The sequence below is a fragment of the Musca autumnalis genome, unplaced genomic scaffold (genome assembly GCF_047663935.1).
Source record: "Musca autumnalis isolate F117 unplaced genomic scaffold, ASM4766393v1 scaffold_1, whole genome shotgun sequence".
NCBI lineage: Eukaryota > Metazoa > Arthropoda > Insecta > Diptera > Muscidae > Musca > Musca autumnalis.
In genome coordinates this window covers 250,271,855-250,291,227 of record NW_027411644.1, presented here as the reverse complement: position 1 = coordinate 250,291,227, position 19,373 = coordinate 250,271,855, and positions in this window count along the sequence as shown.

Genomic DNA, 19,373 nt, shown 5'->3' with positions numbered 1-19,373 from the left:
ATAAATAAAAAGTAGAAAATTCGAAATATTTAAGAAGCATGTAAGGCCATTTATTTCCGAATTATGGACGAAAATAGCTAAAAGCAGTCCTTCCGAAACAATATTCGTGGACTCATATGAAAATAAATATTGCCAGCGTTTGGAATAACAACGAAACGTAATTCGAGCTAAGGCAAAGTGAAGGCATTTTTGGTTTGTACGTCGTAAAATTCGAATGTTCAGCTTTATATTTGGCCTAAAGTGTATGTATTGAAATTCATAGTATAAAGCTACGAAACAGTACTTAATGCTACAAAAGTCGCCCTTGGGTGTATTTTTTACAAGAATGTAAATTATTAATGTAATTAAAATGCCTCAAAAAATTTGGCTCGCTGATGATGTGTAGGGATGATATACGGCCAGAGATGGTCTCTATGATGATTTGTTGGGTTTTCGATGGTCAGAAAGATGTAAACGTCGAAAACGTCATATACTCGTAGAAAACGTATAAGAAGTAGTAAACGTCATAGACCACAAAAAGTGTATGTTACCATCGTAATGTTATACCCTCAGCATTTATACTAACACCGTTTGTAGTGGTTGGAGCCCAAGATAACTCTGGAACGGATCTGCCGATTCGGTCCAAAATTTGGCCTTCGTAATATTTTGTCCAAACATAGTTTAAATTCAAAAATAAGTCATATCAGTCCACTCCTTCAAGTACGCCCCTCCTCCACAAAAGTTCAAACTTTTTCGGAAAAATTGTGCGCACGATAACCCTTGAAGACAGCGACCGATTGGGTCCATACCTTACACATCCTAATATATCTCCAGGTAAAGATCAGGTTCGAATGGACTACATTTTTCCACTCCTTGTGGTGCCTATCACACAAAATTTCGTATAAGATCGCTTTAAGACCTGCTCTCGAATCACTTTGATTTTTGCACAAACCACTTTTAATTTTTATTATATATGAAATAAAGTTATATATAATATAAAATGATGTCCCTATACATTGTTTTCTGTAAAATATTTGCGTACAGTGACTTCAAAAAAATTTTAAATATTCTGAAATATAAAAACTTCAAAAGCTTTTTGTGTGGGAGCTTTTTTATCGAATAATTTTATAATTAAGATTTTATGTAATCTTAGGTAAAAACTATCATACAGGCATACGAGGTTGTAAAAAGGACATTACCCTAATGTATATTCTTGATCAAAGTAAAAATCTAAGTACGTCCGTCTGTTGAACTTTATAAGATATAGCTTTGTAATTTGGTATAGAAGTTTCTCTTACTCCTAGGATGTTTGGTATTGCAAATGGGCTATATCGGTCCACGTTTTGATATAGCCCCCATAGAACGGTACCTCCCAATATTCGGTGTTGTGAAGGTTTTAGCCTTAATATCCCACCGCACTTCGTTGGGGGTGCAAAACTTTCCACCTGAAATTTGTCGGTATACAGAGATCTACGCCTTCATATAGCCCCTATTGAACGGTACCTACCGATTTTCGGTATTTTGAAATTTGTGGCCTCAATATTCCACCGAACTTGCTGAAATTTGGTATTTAGTCTTCATTTTGGGTATAAAACTTTCCACATGAAACTTGTCGAGATAGGTCCACGCCTACATATAGCCCCCATAGAGCGGTACCTCCCGATTTCCGGTGTCTTGAAGTTTGTGGCTTCAATATTCCACCGAAATTGCTGCAATTTGGTATTTAGTCTTCATTTTGGGTATAAAACTTTCCACATGAAATTTCTATGTCGGTATAGATCCTCGCCTTCATATAGCCCCCATTGAACGGTACATCTCGATTTTCGATATTTTGAAGTTTGTTACTTCAATATGCCACCGAAATTGATGAAATTTGGCATTTAGTCTCCGTTGGTGCTGAAAAACTTTCTCCCAGTAATTTATCGGTACAGGTCTACGCCTTCATATAGCCGCCATAGAACGGCACCTCCCGACATGCTGTGCCCACAAACCTTCAAAATACCGAAAGTCAGCCATAGAAATGACTGAAATTTGGTATTTAGTCTTCATTGGGGGTATTCAACTTCCCCTCTAAATTTGTCGGTATAGTCCACTCCTTCATTTAGCCCTCATATAATGGTACCTCGCAATTTCCGGTATTTTGAAGTTTGTGGCCTCAATAATCCACAATAATTGCTGAAATTTGGTATTTAGTCTTCTTCTGGGGAATAAAACTTTCCATATGAAATTCGTCGGTATAGGTCCACGTTTCGATATAGCCCCCATAGAACGGTACCTTCCGATTTTCGTAATTCTTAAGGGTGTGACGTCAATATCCCTCCGAAATGACTGAAATTTGTTGTATAGTATTCCATTGGGTTATAAAACGGTACCTCCCGAATTTCGGTATTTTGAAGGTTAGCCACATTGTTTTACCGGAATTGCTGAAATTTTGTATTTAGTCGTCTTCATAAACGCAAGGAAACTTATTGTTCAATTTTACTTCAATACAACTCGTGGTGGAAGGTATAACAAGTTCGGCCGGGCCGAACTTAACGCCGTTCTTTCTTTTGGCAAGGCTTACGTCTCTGGTGTATGTAACATAAGTCAGAAGTACATGTCAGATACGTCATAATTTCCAACAGAACATCTATGGATACGGCTGATTTTTTGAAAATCGAGCTAAAGTGGTACGAACTGTATCTAAATAAAAAACAAGTAAGGGGTAGTTTACACTATATGTAAATGTCATATGACATGAAATTTTCCATCGTTATATTTTCGCTAATATGTGCAATATTGGAGATTTTTCTTACGCCATTTACTCTGTGCGTCCACACCAGCAAAAATGTAATAAAATTACGTCTTCACATTGCCTGCGTGGGTAGATATGGAATGTTTTTATTTCGTGTCATATGGCATTGATATATAGTGTAAACTACCTCTAAGAAAAGTCTATAGTCGGACGGAGCCGACCATGGGATACCCTATACCACTATCCCTGGACAATCGCTCTCCTCGGAACTTCTTTTCAATGATTGTGAAAATTTAATTATCAAATATCAGAGATGTAATGTATAATACTTATGACCAAAACCGAAAAGTTATCTAGCATGACAAAGACATTTTTGTAGCAGGAAAGGAAAATTTAGTTCACACAAACTAAAATGTAATGAAACCCACTTATGTAGAACTACTACTTCCGTTGTTTAACCGCAACGTTATTGAAGTTTTTACCAATTTCACACAAAAGTTTCAGTCCATTTAACCCGCTAAGTATTATCTGATCTTCACGTTGGTTTGTACGCTTCTTCTTCATCATAAACTCAAACTTTGTTTAAAATTTTGCGGGTTATTATTTTGACCTATAGAGGCGCTACAAAATTGGTTATAATTTTGTTTTTGGTCCATTTCATTCCCTGAACATTTCACGATCATCAGCAAAACTAATCATTTCTATTTTGGCCCGAACACAACCTCCTTAAAAAATTCGTTACAATCGGTCCATAATTGCGGCCTTAAGCTTGTTTACAATTTTTAATGGACGGACACACATCGCTTTATCTCGTCAAGATATGAATTTTGGCATACCAAATAAGAGGTCTAGGACAAATATTTCGTGGTGTTACACAAACTTTTGGAGAGACAATACGTAGCATGGGATAAAAATGTGGTTCTCTACACGGAACCCATTATATATAGGCAGTAGGCCCGGTATCTAGCAAACACTTTATTGCAATTTACATCAGAGGAAAGGTCAGTAGTTTTTTCCCATATGTAGGCTACTTTGCGAAATATATATGTCCTCAAGGAATTAAAATATCGACCATAAATAAAACTTTATATTTTTCATACAAAAGTAATGGTCCATTTCACCCGCTAAAGAATATCAGATCATCATTCAAAATTGTACGCATCTTTTTCGACCTATACTCTTACCCGGTGCAAAATTTCGTGACTATTGATGTATAATTGCGACTTCTAGCGAGTTTATTATTACACTACAAACAAATAACGGAATATATTAGGCTGTAACTCTGTTATCTGATCATGCACACCAATATAATTGGCATCAATTGAAAGGTCAAGCGTTCCACTTTCAAGTATATCTCACTTGTCCGGAATGTCACTTCCAGGAATTAAGATATAAGCTGTATATTAAAAATTTTTACAATTTTCACACAAAAGTTTTGGTCCATTTAACCCTCTAAATATTATCCGATCGCCATCTTAAATTGCAAGCTTCTCCTTTGTGATATACTCTTACCTTATTTAAAATTACGCGTTGATCGGACTATTATTGAGACCTACAGAGCCGCTAGAAAATTGGATAAATATTATGTTTTTGGTCCATTTCACCCGCTAAATATTTCGCGATCATCACCAATAAGAATAGGGATCTATTCTGATCTGAACCCGACCTCCATACAAAATTTCGTGACGATCGGTCCATAATTGCGGTCTGGAGCATGTTTACAATTTATAATGGACAGACGGACGGAAGGACGGACGGACTGACGGACGGACACACATCTCAAAATCGCTTTATCTCGTCGAGATATGAAGATTGGTATACCACATTGGGGGTCTCCGACGAATATTTCGCGGTGTTACATGAATTTTTACCAAAACAAACTTATAATACCCTTTTCCACATTGTGGTATAGGGTATAATAATATTAATTGAAATAGGTATTAATACAACAAAATATTCAGTATTAGCTATTTCCATACTAAATATTGTTTATTTGTTTTTATATCCTTTTCGCTAACTAAGAAGCGGAAATTTTGCTAGTTTATTTATATTAAAAAGCACTGTAGAATGAGGTACCACACAACAAATAATGGTACTTTTAAATCAAATAAGCTGCAAATCTAAAAGAAAACAATAACAACAAAAGGATTTAAATAAAACTACAAATCAATAATAAAACACGACATTGAAATTCCGATACACTGAATTGAATTTTGGCAACAGAAAAAATTCCAAAAGGAATCTAACATTCGTTCACATTGCATGGTCATCTTCTTATACATACAATTTTGGTCATATTTTATACTGCTGCTGATGATGGTGGTGGCATTGAAAGCTCTTGGTTTTTTGACTACACAAAAATTCCAGCCAAGTTTTAAACGCATACAAACGGCTTGATTAACCCACTGAGCCTTTCTCATGACTTTTTTTTTGTTTTGAAGGAAGAGGATTTTGATGATGCTTCTGCTGCTGCTTTGTACTACTGATGTTATTGCTGCTGTTGTGGTTGATGATGATGACGGCGATTATCTTCGCCACATGTTGATTGCTAAGACTAAACGTCGTTTTGGAAGTCGCATCCAATCCAATATGTAATGCTAATGTGTCGTTCGTCCGTCTGCCTTGTGTGCAATGAAGATGACTTCTTCATTTTTGAGTGGTATTTCGTTCGTCTTTCTTGGAGAGCCGAAATAAAGATGTTTCATGCGCAACAGAAATGCTTCGCAAAATAAACCAATCAAATATAAGCATGCTTTATAACTTCGTAAACTGGCATGAAGCAAAGCACAGCGTTTGTTCAGTTAGTTACTTACTTCTATACCACCGTAGATCATTTACATCATCATTTGCATAACGAAAGTTGTTCCCCATTCAATATTACTCCAGAAGATGCATAAACCCGAAAGTTGAACAAAATAGCACAAATAATTGCTACCAAAACTGCAGACAAACACACACACACACACACACACACACACCGGCTGTAGTTGTTGCTCTTGACAAGTTAGTAAATCAACTTTCTACTTTGTTTTAGAATCAATGTAGGTTTGTGGACTTGTAGAAGATAATGGTTAACCTATAATGGCTGGTTAAATGATTAAGATTTTGGGTTGTGGGTATATTGGAAAAACGAATGGAATATTTGATTTGGAATGGAAAAGTTTGGGAATACTACATATTAATGATGCGCAATAGTGCGTATTAGTAATATGTTAATAATTGGCAAGGATCCTGAAGACGTTTTATCTCTATTTCAGCTTCTGCATCTATGGTTTGAAAAGCTTAATATTTAGTCTGCGTCTAGTCTTATCAAAAAATACAAATATTATACCCTCCACCATTATTTATATTGAAACAAGTAAGAAAGCATCAGTCAGCTAAGCTGACGGAGATACACTCCGGTTCATCTGAATAGAACCAATCAATTTTTTTCTACAAATACCGTTATATCTAGGATAGGAATCGTAAAATTTATTTTTGTGGACATATGGAGTATATTGTGGCCGATATTTTCAATATCTAACATGTTCCATATATGGGTTATAACGGTACTTTTATTCCCTTAATGAAAAAATTCCAAAATATTACCATGTTTAATAGTTTACCAGGACAGAACCACCCTAAAAATTTACACCATTTCTTTGTCAGATGTGGTAAACGTTTACAAAAAACTAAGTATGTATAATTAAAAATAAAGGCCGTGTGTGTACATTAGCAACAAATATTGGACCGAAAATGTGTATTAGGGCATTGGAATACGACCAAAAATGTATGCTTTGAGCTCCAATAAATATTCTTACGAAGAAATCTGTAGAAACAATTTGTAACGTGACCGTTTCATACAATTCATACATCTCATTCGACCCGCATTGATGGATATATTCCACCTTAATATTTCCATTATACCCTCAGTATAAAACTTAGAAACTTATCCCATGCTCAATAGTGGTCTATCATCCATCATATAGCATATGTTGGATTCAATGCTGTCTGGGTTTATTCCTGAGATATTCTGGGTTTATTCACCGAAGTCGTCGATCACCAGCCGACAAAGTACGACAAGACGTGTGGCTCGTCCGCAGTCTCGTTACTCGTTAGCTACGATTCGAACACGCTCCTAGTAAGCTCCAAGTCTCTTAGCCAGCTCCAGTATCTTAGCAAGCTCCAAGCTCTTAGTGAGCTCCAAGTCTCTTAGCCAGCTCCAGTCTCTTAGCTCCAAGTGTCTTAGCAAGCTCCAAGCTCTTAGTCAGCTCCAAGCTCTTAGCAAGCTCCAAGCTCTTAGCAAGCTCAACGCTCATAGCCAGCTCCTAAATATTTACCGAACTCTTTCCCTCACAGCAACCCGAATGCCATCGAGTCGAGTCATACACCCGACGACTGCCGAGCCGACATCCACCCGAAAGCATTACCGAACCACAACCGACAACTGCCGAGCTGACAGCCGCCCAGACTCCAAAACAGAGGAAATATGACAGAGAGAATTCCAATTTCCAATTCAAAAAATAATACTCTATCCAAAGAAAATGAATGCAAGTCGATAGTTTCGACACAGTTTCGTTGTCTGTAAAGTAACGAAAATCCCACCGCCGAACGCTTTATATCAGCATCAAGGACGTTGAATTAATAGATAACACATGACGTGGGTTTCACAGAAATATAATAAAAGATCAGAAATATTGTTTCGGTACGTACCTATACCATGAGTAAAAGAGTTGTAAACATCATAACCACCAAAATTAAAAACTTTTTATCCGAGAAAAATTAACGTCTGCCTTCCCCTACCACTAAGTTGTTTCTGAACATCAAATGTCTTGGGATGTTTTGGAATTTATAGGCCTTGGTGGTGACATGAAGAGTTCTGAGGTGGGATTTTTGCTACTCGTCGAAGCTGTAGATGTCCACTGCCAACGAAACTGCTTCGAACGAATATATTTACATTCATTTTCCAGAGATGAAATATCAATCTTTGAATTGGAAAGACAGAAATTGGAATTGGCTATCATTGGATATCAAACGTGACTTCTTTGTACTTTTGTTGTGGTTTTGAAAATATTAAACACAATTTTGTGTAAAATGTTGACGTCATAAATTGTTGCTACCGATTTCTTCGTAAGTCCCAATTTACATTGGGCGAGTTTACTTGCGGCATTTTTCATTTTGTAGCAGAGAGAGGTGAGGCATATGGTAACCCTTTGCCTCTCAGCACCCTCTCTCACCTACAAACTGGCAATTGCCGCAAGTAAACTCGCCTAATGTATATTGGGACTAAGAATACTTTTTGGAACTCAAGGCATTGACTTTCGTCATATTCCAAAACCCTAATACACATTTTTTGTTCAATATTTGTTGCCAGTAGACACTAACGGCCTTTATTTTTTTTAATTATACATAGTTTTTTGTAAACGTTTACCACATCTGACAAAGGATTTGTATAAATTCTTAAGGTGGTTTTATCCTGGTGAACCATTAAATAATAATTTGTCATTTTTTCATGAAGCGAATAAAAAGTACAGTTATAACGCATATGTGAAACATGTTACACATTGAAAATATTGGCCACAATACACTCTCCATGTTCACAAAAATAAAGTTTACTATACCTCTCCTATCTTTAGATATAACGGTATTTGTAGAAAAAATTGGTCGATTCAGATTCGATTCAGATGTCGGAGTGTATACCCTCAGCCACGGAACAATAATATATAGTTCATATTCCAACCTGATACATGACTTGATGAAATAATACAATACGCAAAGTCTGCGCCAATCAGAAACTCCCTGCGAGAATTAGAATTAGAATCAGGGTTTCTTGGAGTTTTTAGGCCAATATCTCAGGAAGCATGGACTTGCGCAAGAAGAAAATTTTACCTTCGTAAAGGACAACCTGCTGAAAAAAATTTCAAAACGATTCGAGAGGAGCTCTTAAACTTCACTTTATCCGAATTTTATGTGGAAGGTACCCGAAGGAGTGGACCAATTTATTATATATTCGAACCCAATCTATATTTGGAAGAAATAATACGATATGCAATGTCTGGACCAAATCATTTGCTACCTTCGAGAGTCATCGTTCACACCATTTTACGAAAAAATGCTAAACTTTTGCGGGGGAGGTACCCGAAGGTGTGGACAGACATATATGGCCCATCTTCGAAATTAAACTAAAATATTACGATATCCAAAATTTGGTTCGAATCGGGTGATCCGTTCGAAAGTTATCGTGCGCACCAGCCAGAGAGATGGACAGATAGACAGACGGACGGACATGGCAAAATCGACTCCAAATTGTCTGAAATGAATTTCGTCCAAACATACTTGGGGTCTAAAAACGTTATTTCGATCAGGCACATTTTTGGTCGTATCAAAGTGTATATACCCTTCCTAGCCTAAAGGCTGAGGGTATAACCAGATTTCAGACATTTCTGTTAGAAAGTCGGACGGTACCGTTCTATGGGAGATCTGTACCGATAATCCTTGTGTGAATGTTTTAATTCCACAAGAAAAATGTAATGCCAAATTTCAGCTATTTCGGTTCGATAATGTAGGGTGTTGGCTGTAGGGTGGTGACGTAGCTAACGATGATACTGGCTTCGACAAGGCAGAGCCCAGAACTTATCTTGGTTCCTCATTCATCTCTCGTGGTGTTACCTGGGGAGCTCACTTTAACACCCGTTAATGGTAGTTAGCTAACATTTGCCACTCGTTCACCCATAATAACCTTAAACACTTGGGTTGGCCCAGTAACCCCACCCTCCAAAAACGTCGGTTTATGAAAAAACACAGATAAAGGAACCCCACAAACATCTTAAGGACCATGATCTGCGAATTTGCAACTAATATGTTCTCACACTTTATAGAGAAGGTGCAGTTTACGCATTGACAGATGTACTTGAAAAATACCCGACCGATATTGCTGTCATACAGGAAATCGGGAAGTGTGTCACAACAGCATCTAAAAGTGACGCACTGCATTATGGCTGCAATGACATAAAGCATGCGCTTGGATGCGGATTTGTAGCTAATTCGTTCAACATCAGTTTTATTTTCGCTCATGCTTCCACAGAAGACAAGGACGAACAGGCCAAAAATATAGAGCCTTAGAAGAAACATATGACCGCTTTCCTCTCCATGACATTAACATTATTCTAAGCGATTTTAATGCCAATATTGGAAAGAACAAGTCAACAAAGTATCAGTTGGCTTTACCGACTAAAATAAACATACCCTCAGCCTATGTGAATTGAAACATTCATCCATGGACAGATAGAATGTATTTAGGACCTTTTCAGAATTTTGTGGTCCTTTTTGGACATTTGAACTTGCGGACAAAAATGTGGATTAGGATTAAAGTTCAAATGTTTTGCGGAGGAGGTACGTAAATGACTGGACCGACATAGTCCATTAGTGGGTCACCGTTAAACTTTTGGACCGGTATACCAGAAAACATGGACTTGTCCACGGAAAGCATAATATAGCTGTAAACAGGATCTTCGAACAGACTCTAAACTGCACTTAGACACAAATGTTGAACTTTTGTGGGGGAGGTACTCTAAGGAGGGACAGATATGGGCCATTTTAGAAGTGAAATTAAATTTGGAAAAATTTTAGGAGATCCAAAGTTTGAACCAAATTGGTTGCCCTGTTCAAGAGATATCGTGCATAGAATTTTTGTAAATTTTTTTAAATATTGGTGGGAAGTACCGGAATTTGTTTACCGGTATTGCCGATCTTCCAACTGAAACTACGTTTGGACAAAATATGGTGGAGACCAAATTTTGGAACAATTCATCCACGGACAGATAAAATATATTTAGGGCCTTTTCAGAATTTTGTAGTCCTTTTTGGACACTTGAACTTGCCGACAAAAATGTGGATTAGGACTAAAGTTCAAATGTGTTGCGGAGGAGGTACTTAAAGGAATGGACCGACATAGTCCATTATGGAAGTGGATGTTATTTTGGGAGTCATTTCAGTGGGTCATCGTAAAACTTTTGGACCGGTAAACAGGATCTTCGAACAGGCTCTAAACTGCACTTAGACACAAATGTTGAACTTTTGTGGGGGAGGTACTTCATGGAGGGGACCGATATGGGCCATTTTAGGAGTGAAATTAAATTTTTACAAAATATTAGGAGATTCAAAATTTGAACCAAATTGGTTGCCCCGTTCAAGAGATATCGTGTATACAATTTTAGTGAAAATTTTTAAATACTGGGGGAAGTTGTGGACCGGTATTGCCCATCTTCCAACGACAAAATATGGGGAAGGCCAAATTTTGGACGAAATCGGTTGATCAGTTCGAGAGTTATCGTGCTCTCCAGCCACTACATATGGTGAAATAGGGGTTTTTTACACCTTTCGGTTTTTTTCTCAAGAAGTATGGACTCTGATAAAAACTTTAACCGTCGCAATTGAGGCAGCAAATGCAAGTTGCTTCAAATCAAAGTAATTCGAGAGCCGGTCTTAAAAAGAACTTATCCTAAATTTTGTGTGGGAGCTACCCAAAAGAGTGGACAAATATAGTTCGAACCTTTTGTATATCTGGTAGATATATTAGGATGTATAGACCAAATTGGTCGCTCCCTTCAAGAGTTTTCGTGCGAACAAATTTTCCCAACATTTTCGAACATTTGTGGGGCAGTTACCGAAAGGAATGGACCCATCATCGAACATAAACTAAGTTTGCACAAAATATCAGGAAGGCCAACATTTGGACCTAATCGGCAGATCTGGTCGAGGATTATCCTGCCCCTTATGAAACTTGTACTGGCGTATGGGGAGAAATGAATACAAGTTGCGACAATAAAAATATAAATAAAAAGCTATTCGATAGCAGGTCCTAAACTGAACTTATCCGAAAATTTGTGTGGGAGGTACCCGAAGGAGTGGACCGGTTAAGTTCATATTGAAACCCCATCTAAGTCTGGTAAAAATTTCACGATGTGCAAAGTATGGACCAAATCGGTTATTCCCTTCAAGAGTTATCTTGCGCACAAATTTTCCGAACATATTCGAACTTTTGTGGGGGAGGTACCGGAAGGAGTGGACAGATATAATCCATCTTCGAACTTAAACTAAGTTTGGACAAAATATTACGAAAGCCAAATTTTGGACCGAATCGGCAGATCCGTTCGAGAGTTATAGTGCGCTCCAGCCAGCCAGACAGACGGACGAACATGGCTAATTCAACTCCAAATTGTCTGAAACGGGTTTCGTCCAAACATACATGGGATCTAAAACCATTATTTCGATGAGGCACATTTTGCCCGTATGAAAGTGTATATAACCTCGTTAGCATAAATGCTGAGGGTATAAAAATATCTTTGGAAATTTAGTCTTCACAATGAAACATCTGACAATGCACTATAGGTAATTTGCCCTGTTTTTGGGACAAAAATTAATAACAGCGGAACTAAGGATTTTTTCAGTTTTTAAATTATTTATGTGTAAAAGTGAGATAAAACAACGATTTTTACAGATAAATTCGGATATAACGAACAACGGCTATAAGCAACTACGTATATAACGAACAAAGCTATTTTTTCCAATGCAATTTTCATTAGTTTTCTTATATACAACAAACTGTTGAAAACGATCACTGTAGTAAGTGACACAAATTTTGTCCCCGCGAGTAGATTTTCCAACGAATTGTTACTACAGTTTTGTATATTTTTTGAATATACGCTAATAAAGACGAGTTTAGTACGCACTTAAACCGTATCAATGATTAATATGTAATAGAGAGATAAAATAAAGCTTACTACTGCCGCACCGATTATAGAAAACCACGGATATACCAAACAATTTGTCGCCATTACTTATTTTACTTGCAATAAAATTGTAAACAACAATATTTTTTACATTTATTGTTTATTTTCTCAAACCAATCATCCACAATTTTAGGAATTTTTAGTGAGAAGTAACCTAATAAAATCTCATAAATTTCGAAAAACGGGTAATACCAACCTAGTAATACCAATGCAGAAGACTTTCAGTAATGTGTTCTAGGTGACAAAATCACGGCCAAATACGGCCAATTGAGTATAAGTCTATATGAAGTGAGTTTAAGAAAAATAAAATGTTTATTTCTGACTTTTTGTGTTTTTTGGTCGCTACCCAAAATGTTTAAGCTATATTATATATTAAATAAATTCCTCTCGCAATTGCCAATCTATTCCATTTTAAATACATATATTTATATTTGGTTTATTTTTCCGCGGTTTTAAATACATTGAAATATGCCTTACAATATATATTTGTTTAGTTCTTCTTCGAAATTCTCATTTTGGCTGCAATTTAAACCGCGATAATGATGCTATTTTGAAAAATATCATTCATATTAATAAATTTTGACATGTTCTTTTTTCAATGCCAACTAAAAAATTATTATTATTAAAAGTTGCAAAATCGACTTTTTGCCTCAAAAACTGGGCAAATTACCTATAGTGCAATGGAATGATTTAGGCATCTCGATATTCATAAGGGCACCTGGCTGCCTGCAGACCAAAAAACAAGAAATCAAATTGATTACTTTGTGAATCGATCGTGTTGGATGATGCGGCAAAAGTACGTACCCAATTAAACGTATCAAAAGCACGAGCAAACAAAACTCGAAAGTTGGTCATCGGTTAACTGCAATTAAAACAGATAGCCACTCAACTGGCCCAATTTTACCGATACATTTCAGCACCCTGGCAAAGTTCTACCTATTCCATACAAACAGCCGCAAAACCCATACTTACTCGTAGATACCAAAGACGTCTACCAACGAACACATGAACTAATTGTAAGGATTGTATAATAAATAAAGCATTGTTTAAATAATTCACTAAACTTATTACATGAGTTTTATTAAAATCCTAAATTAATAATTTTGTTTGCTTGATATGTAAAAAATCTTTGTCGTTAACCAATACTTACAAAATTCAACAACTAATCTGTAAAGGGAATTTCCGATATGTAGTTGGTTGACCATTAAAACTGGGCTGCTAACTTAAAAATATGACTAGGTAAAAATATTTGATTGTAGAATATGTATGTATTACAAATATAATACATTAGGGCATTGTTGATTTCTCAAAATTGTTTTGTAGATGATTAGATACAACGTTTTAAAGCATTTTACTGATTTGAAAACATAAAGCTCGTGCTTATCAAAATGTTCTCAGTGACTCTTACATGTCGAATGTTAAGCAAAATAGTGGCATTAGTAAAAACTAAGAAAAAAGCAACAAAAACAATACGAAAAACTATGTAACACAATCTAACTAGACGAAATGAATCTGAACGCCTCCGCCCTGGGAGAATATGAAACTATTCGAAAAAAGGCATGCAAGACACAAAAAACTTCTCAAAGCTAATGCAGCAACAAGAACAGAACAAATTTTCGCGTATAAATCACCTTTTGCACCATGACCCAACGTGTTGCAATGACGACACAATAACAACCATAATAACAACAACTACAACAGCATTTAACAAACAACAACAATAACATCAGTAGTTGAAAATAAAAAAAAAAAAAAAAACAAGGGACAACCAAAAACAACGGCCAGTCATTATAATGACGACCAGGCTGCCGATGATGGTGTTGTTGATGCTGCTGCTGCCGTGTCGTTGGCGGTTGTGGTGCGGCTGTTGACGATAGAATGGAAAAAAATCATCAATGTTGTAATGTCCTCCCCAATGTTGTTGTCGGTGATTACTTTGGGAACAAAACCTCAAACCACTCCTTACCCTTTTCCTACATATCCATCATCGTGAACCAAAGGTTGTGGCATTACTTTTTTCTGGTTAGAGATGTTAAAGAGGAATTTTTTGACAATAATAAAACCGGTTTTAAGATATTCATTTGAATTTTGTTGAAATGTTTCAGTTAATCAAAAACGGGTGGAGAAGAATTTTCTAATTTGCAGCATAAAAGATTAAGTTTTTTTTTATTTATTTTAATTTTAATCGAGCTTTATGATCTATTCACTTGCATAATAGATCATAAAGCTCGACTAAAAAAAAAAATAAAAAAAAAGATTAAGGTTGAATAAGTGTTTATACGCTCAGCATTTATGCTAACGTACCACCGTGGTGCAATGGTATGCACACCCGCCTTGCACGCTAAAGGTCGTGGGTTCGATTCCCCGGCCAGGCAACATCAAAAAAATTTCAACGGTGGCAAAATACACCTCAGTAATGTTGGCGACATTTCCTGAGTATTAGAGCCGTTCCGATTCGGCAATAAACAGTAGGTCCCATATCATTGAGCTAATATGAATCGGGGTGCAATCATTGATTTGAGAGAAGTCTCCCTTGTCCCGTATGGGATGGTTGTGGAACAATTGTATATTATATGTACACTTTCATACGCGCAAAATGTGTCTCATCGAAATAATGGTTTTCGACCCCAAGTACCTTTCAGACAATTTGGAGTCTATTTAGCAATGTTCGTCCGTCTGTCTGTCTGGCTGGAGCACACGATAACTCTCGAACGGATTAACGATTTCGTCCAAAATTTGGCTTTCGTAATATTTTTTCCAAACTTAGTTTAAGTTCGAAGATGGACCATATCCTTCGTGTACCTCCCCCACAAAAGCTTAAATTCCCGAATGGTATTACTTACTTACTTAGCTGGCCCATTACAGAACATTTGTTCTATAGGCCGAACTAAGAATAGATCTCCATTCCTCTCTATTTGTTGCTTTGCACTCTGGAATACCGCGCCTTTTCATCTCATCATCCACTTGTTTGCGCCATCTATTCCTTGGCCTGCCAATTCTGCGTGCACCGCCATGTGGCATGTATTCATACGCCTTTTTAGCGGGTACATCATCGCTCATTGTTATGATATGGCCTAGCCAACGCAATCGCTGCATCTCGATACGTTTAACAATATTGATGTCGTTGTATAGCAGATACAGCTCGTGGTTCATGCGACGTCGATATTCACCGTCAACGCAGATTGGTCCGTAGATCTTTCGAAGAATTTTTCTCTCAAACACACCAAGCACTGCCATGTCTGCTTGCGCAAGTACCCAGGCTTCGGAGCCATACATCACCACGGGTAGTATCAGTGTTTTGTAGAGCGTTATTTTTGTTTGACGAGATGTGGCTTTGTTTTTAAACTGCTTACTTAAACCAAAGTAGCATCTGTTGGCCAATACAATTCTTCTTTTTATTTCACAACTGATGTCGTTTGTTGTGTTTACGGAGGTGCCGAGGTAGACGAAGTCTTTTACTACCTCAATATTATAGGAACCAACTTCCACAGTCGGTCCGAGCTCAATGGACGCATTGCGTGTCGACACCATCAACTTGGTCTTCTCACCGTTTACCGCCAGACCCACTTTAGCAGATTCTCCTTCGACCTTTATAAAGGTATCAGTTACTTCTTTTACTGATCGGCCCATGATGTCTATATCATCAGCATAAGCAAGTAACATGTGACTATTGGTGTAGATTGTGCCACTTCTTTTGACGTTTGCCTCTCGTATAACCTTCTCTAGCAGGATGTTGAAGAGGTCACACGAAAGGCTGTCTCCTTGTCTGAAACCTCTTTTGGTACCAAACTCTTCGGAGAGGTTCTTTCCTATTTTAACTGAGGACCTCGTGTCAGTTAAAGTCATTTTACAAAGCCGTATGAGCTTTGCGGGAATACCAAATTCAGACATGGCTTGGAATACCTTTGAACGCAGCGGGCTGTCGAAGGCTGCTTTATAATCGACAAAAAGGTGGTAGGTGTCGATCTGCATCTCTTGGGTCTTCTCCAGGATTTGCCGCAGGGTAAATATCTGGTCAATGGTGGACTTGCCAGGTCTAAAGCCGCATTGGTATGGTCCAATTTTTTTTTTTTTTTTTTTTTTATAATAATTCATCTTTATTCAGTAAAAATTATACAAAGAGAATTTTGCCCCAGCGCCATAGAGACATTTTTGGGGCGAGTTGGCATTTTTAATTTTCATTTAATTTAACATAGTTTAAAAACAAATACATATGTTTATAGATTTTTTATTGTTTTTACATAAGAAGCATTCTTATATTATTCATTAAATAAAGCTTTAGGTCTTTCTTAAATGTTGAAATCCTTAACGTGCTTTTTAGCTCTTGTGGAAGGCGATTGAACTCAAAACATCCGTTATGTTCAATTCTTTGTTTGGTTAGTTCTAAGCGGCATCGGACAATTTTTAAATTTGAGCTGTTTCTTGTATTAAAAATTGACTGATTTGTTTGAAACATAATTGATTGTGGAGCAAGGTTTCGTACTGATTTAAACATATACATAAGCAGCTGCATTTTGTATAGCCCGTATATTGGTAAAATTCCGTTATCAAACTGTTCATACAGTGAAACTGTCGAATAAGTCGGAGGAAGTTTATATATTATTTTCAAAGCCTTATTTTGCATTCGCTGCAAAGATTTCAGCTGACCAGTTTTCTTGTAGCCGTATATTATCGGCATGTAATTGAAATGACTTTGAATAAGTGAGTTGTAAATCAAAAGTTTCGTTTGGGTATTCAACTTTCTCCTGTACTTGTGTAAAATTCCAATTGCGGGTGCAACTTTAGTCTTAATACTTTCTATATGCAGATCCCATTGTAGATTATTTTGTAAAAGAACTCCCAAGTACTTTATGGATCGTGATTCATTAATGACAGTGTTTCCAATTTTAATGTTGAAAGACATCTCGTTTGTACAATGAGGCCGAAAACGAAGAATTTTAGTTTTTTTTGAATTGAGAACTAGCTTGTTAATTCTACAAAAATCAGATATAATTTCAGCATCATGTTCCATTTGTGATTTTAATATTGCATCATGATGATATGGATAAAACAGTGAAATATCGTCAGCATATAATATTAGTTTTCCATGCAACTTGAGTTTAGATATATCATTCAAATATATTGTAAATAGCAAAGGCCCCAAAACACTGCCTTGAGGAACTCCATAATGTACTAGAGAAGTATCGCTTTTGGTTCCATTAATTTCTGTATATTGCTTTCTATTTCTTAGGTAACTTTCTAACAGCAGCAGTGAATTTCCTTGGAAACCATAATATTCAAGTTTAGATAGCAAGATGTCATGATCAATTAAATCAAAAGCCTTCGAGAGGTCATAAAAAATAGCTCCAACACCGCCAAACTTATCATCCAAGCCTTTACATATGATGTTAACAACATTTATGACGGCATCTTGTGTCCCACTCCCTCTTTTAAAGCCAAATTGATGGTCATATAGTTGATTGGAATCGTTTAAAAAGTTGGACATTTGCCTGTGCATGATTTTTTCAAAAACTTTGTCAACGCACGATAATAAAGCGATTATCTCGTTGACCATAGGCTTTAGTCGTTCGCACAATATCCCTGACACGATCTTGTAGGCAATAGGGAGAAGACTTATGCCCCTATAGTTAGAGCATACAGTCTTATCTCCCTTCTTGTGGACGGGGCACAGGATACTCAGGTTCCAATCGTCGGGTACTCGTTCTTCCTGCCAGATGGTGCTAACTAGCTGATGAATACACCTTATCAGCGTGTCGCCTCCGGTTTTGAACAGCTCGGCTGGTAAGCCATCGGCCCCTGCTGCCTTATTATTCTTCAGCCGATTTATTGCTGTTCTTACCTCATCTTGGCTGGGCGGTATACATTCAATACCATCTTCTGGGATTGGGACTGTGGTATCTTCGTCGTCTTCGCTGCTATTGGATACCAACAGATTTGAAAAATGTTCTTTCCATATCCTGAGTACACTATCTGTATCAGTTACCAAATTACCTTGCTGGTCTCTACAGGACGATGTGCCTGTACCAAAGCCATCAGTTTGATGCTTGACTCTTTGGTAGAATTTTCGGACTTCATTCTGGCTCCTGTACATCTCGATTTTTTCACACTTCGCTTTTCCATCTCTCTCTTTTTCCTGCGGAAAAGACGTTTCTCCTCTCTCCTTTTCTCCCTGTATCTCTCTCGTGCGCTACGCGTTGCTACGGATTGTAAAGTAGCCTTATATGCCGCATTTTTCTCTTCGGTGGCAGCACGACACTCCTCATCATACCATGGATTCCTTGGTGGAGGTCTCTGGTATCCAAGTATGGATTTTGCGGCTGTTTGCATGGAGTGGGCAATGCTTTGCCATTGCGCTGATATGTTATCGGGATGAGGAGTGCTTTGATTAAGCAATTGGGCTAGTTGAGTGGAATATGCTGTGGCTATCTGTTGTGATTGCAGCTTACCGATGTCTAACTTTCGTGTTGTGTCTGTTCGTACTTTGTTTGCTACGTTTAAGCGGGTGCGTACCTTTGCTGCAACAAGGTAGTGGTCCGAATCAATGTTTGCGCCTCGGAACGATCGTACATCCAACACGCTCGATGAATGTCTTCCATCTATCACAACATGATCAATTTGGTTTCTTGTTTTCTGATCTGGAGACAGCCAGGTGCCCTTATGAATATCGAGATGATTAAATCTGGTACTGCTAACTACCATGTTTTTTGCAGCTGCAAAGTCTATCAGCCTCATACCATTGTCAGATGTTTCACTGTGGAGACTGAATTTCCCGACTGTTGGGCCAAAGATATTCTCCTTTCCAATTTTGGCATTAAAATCGCCCAGAATGATTTTAATGTCATGGGCAGGGCAACGGTCATATGTTTCTTCTAAGCGCTCGTAAAATATAT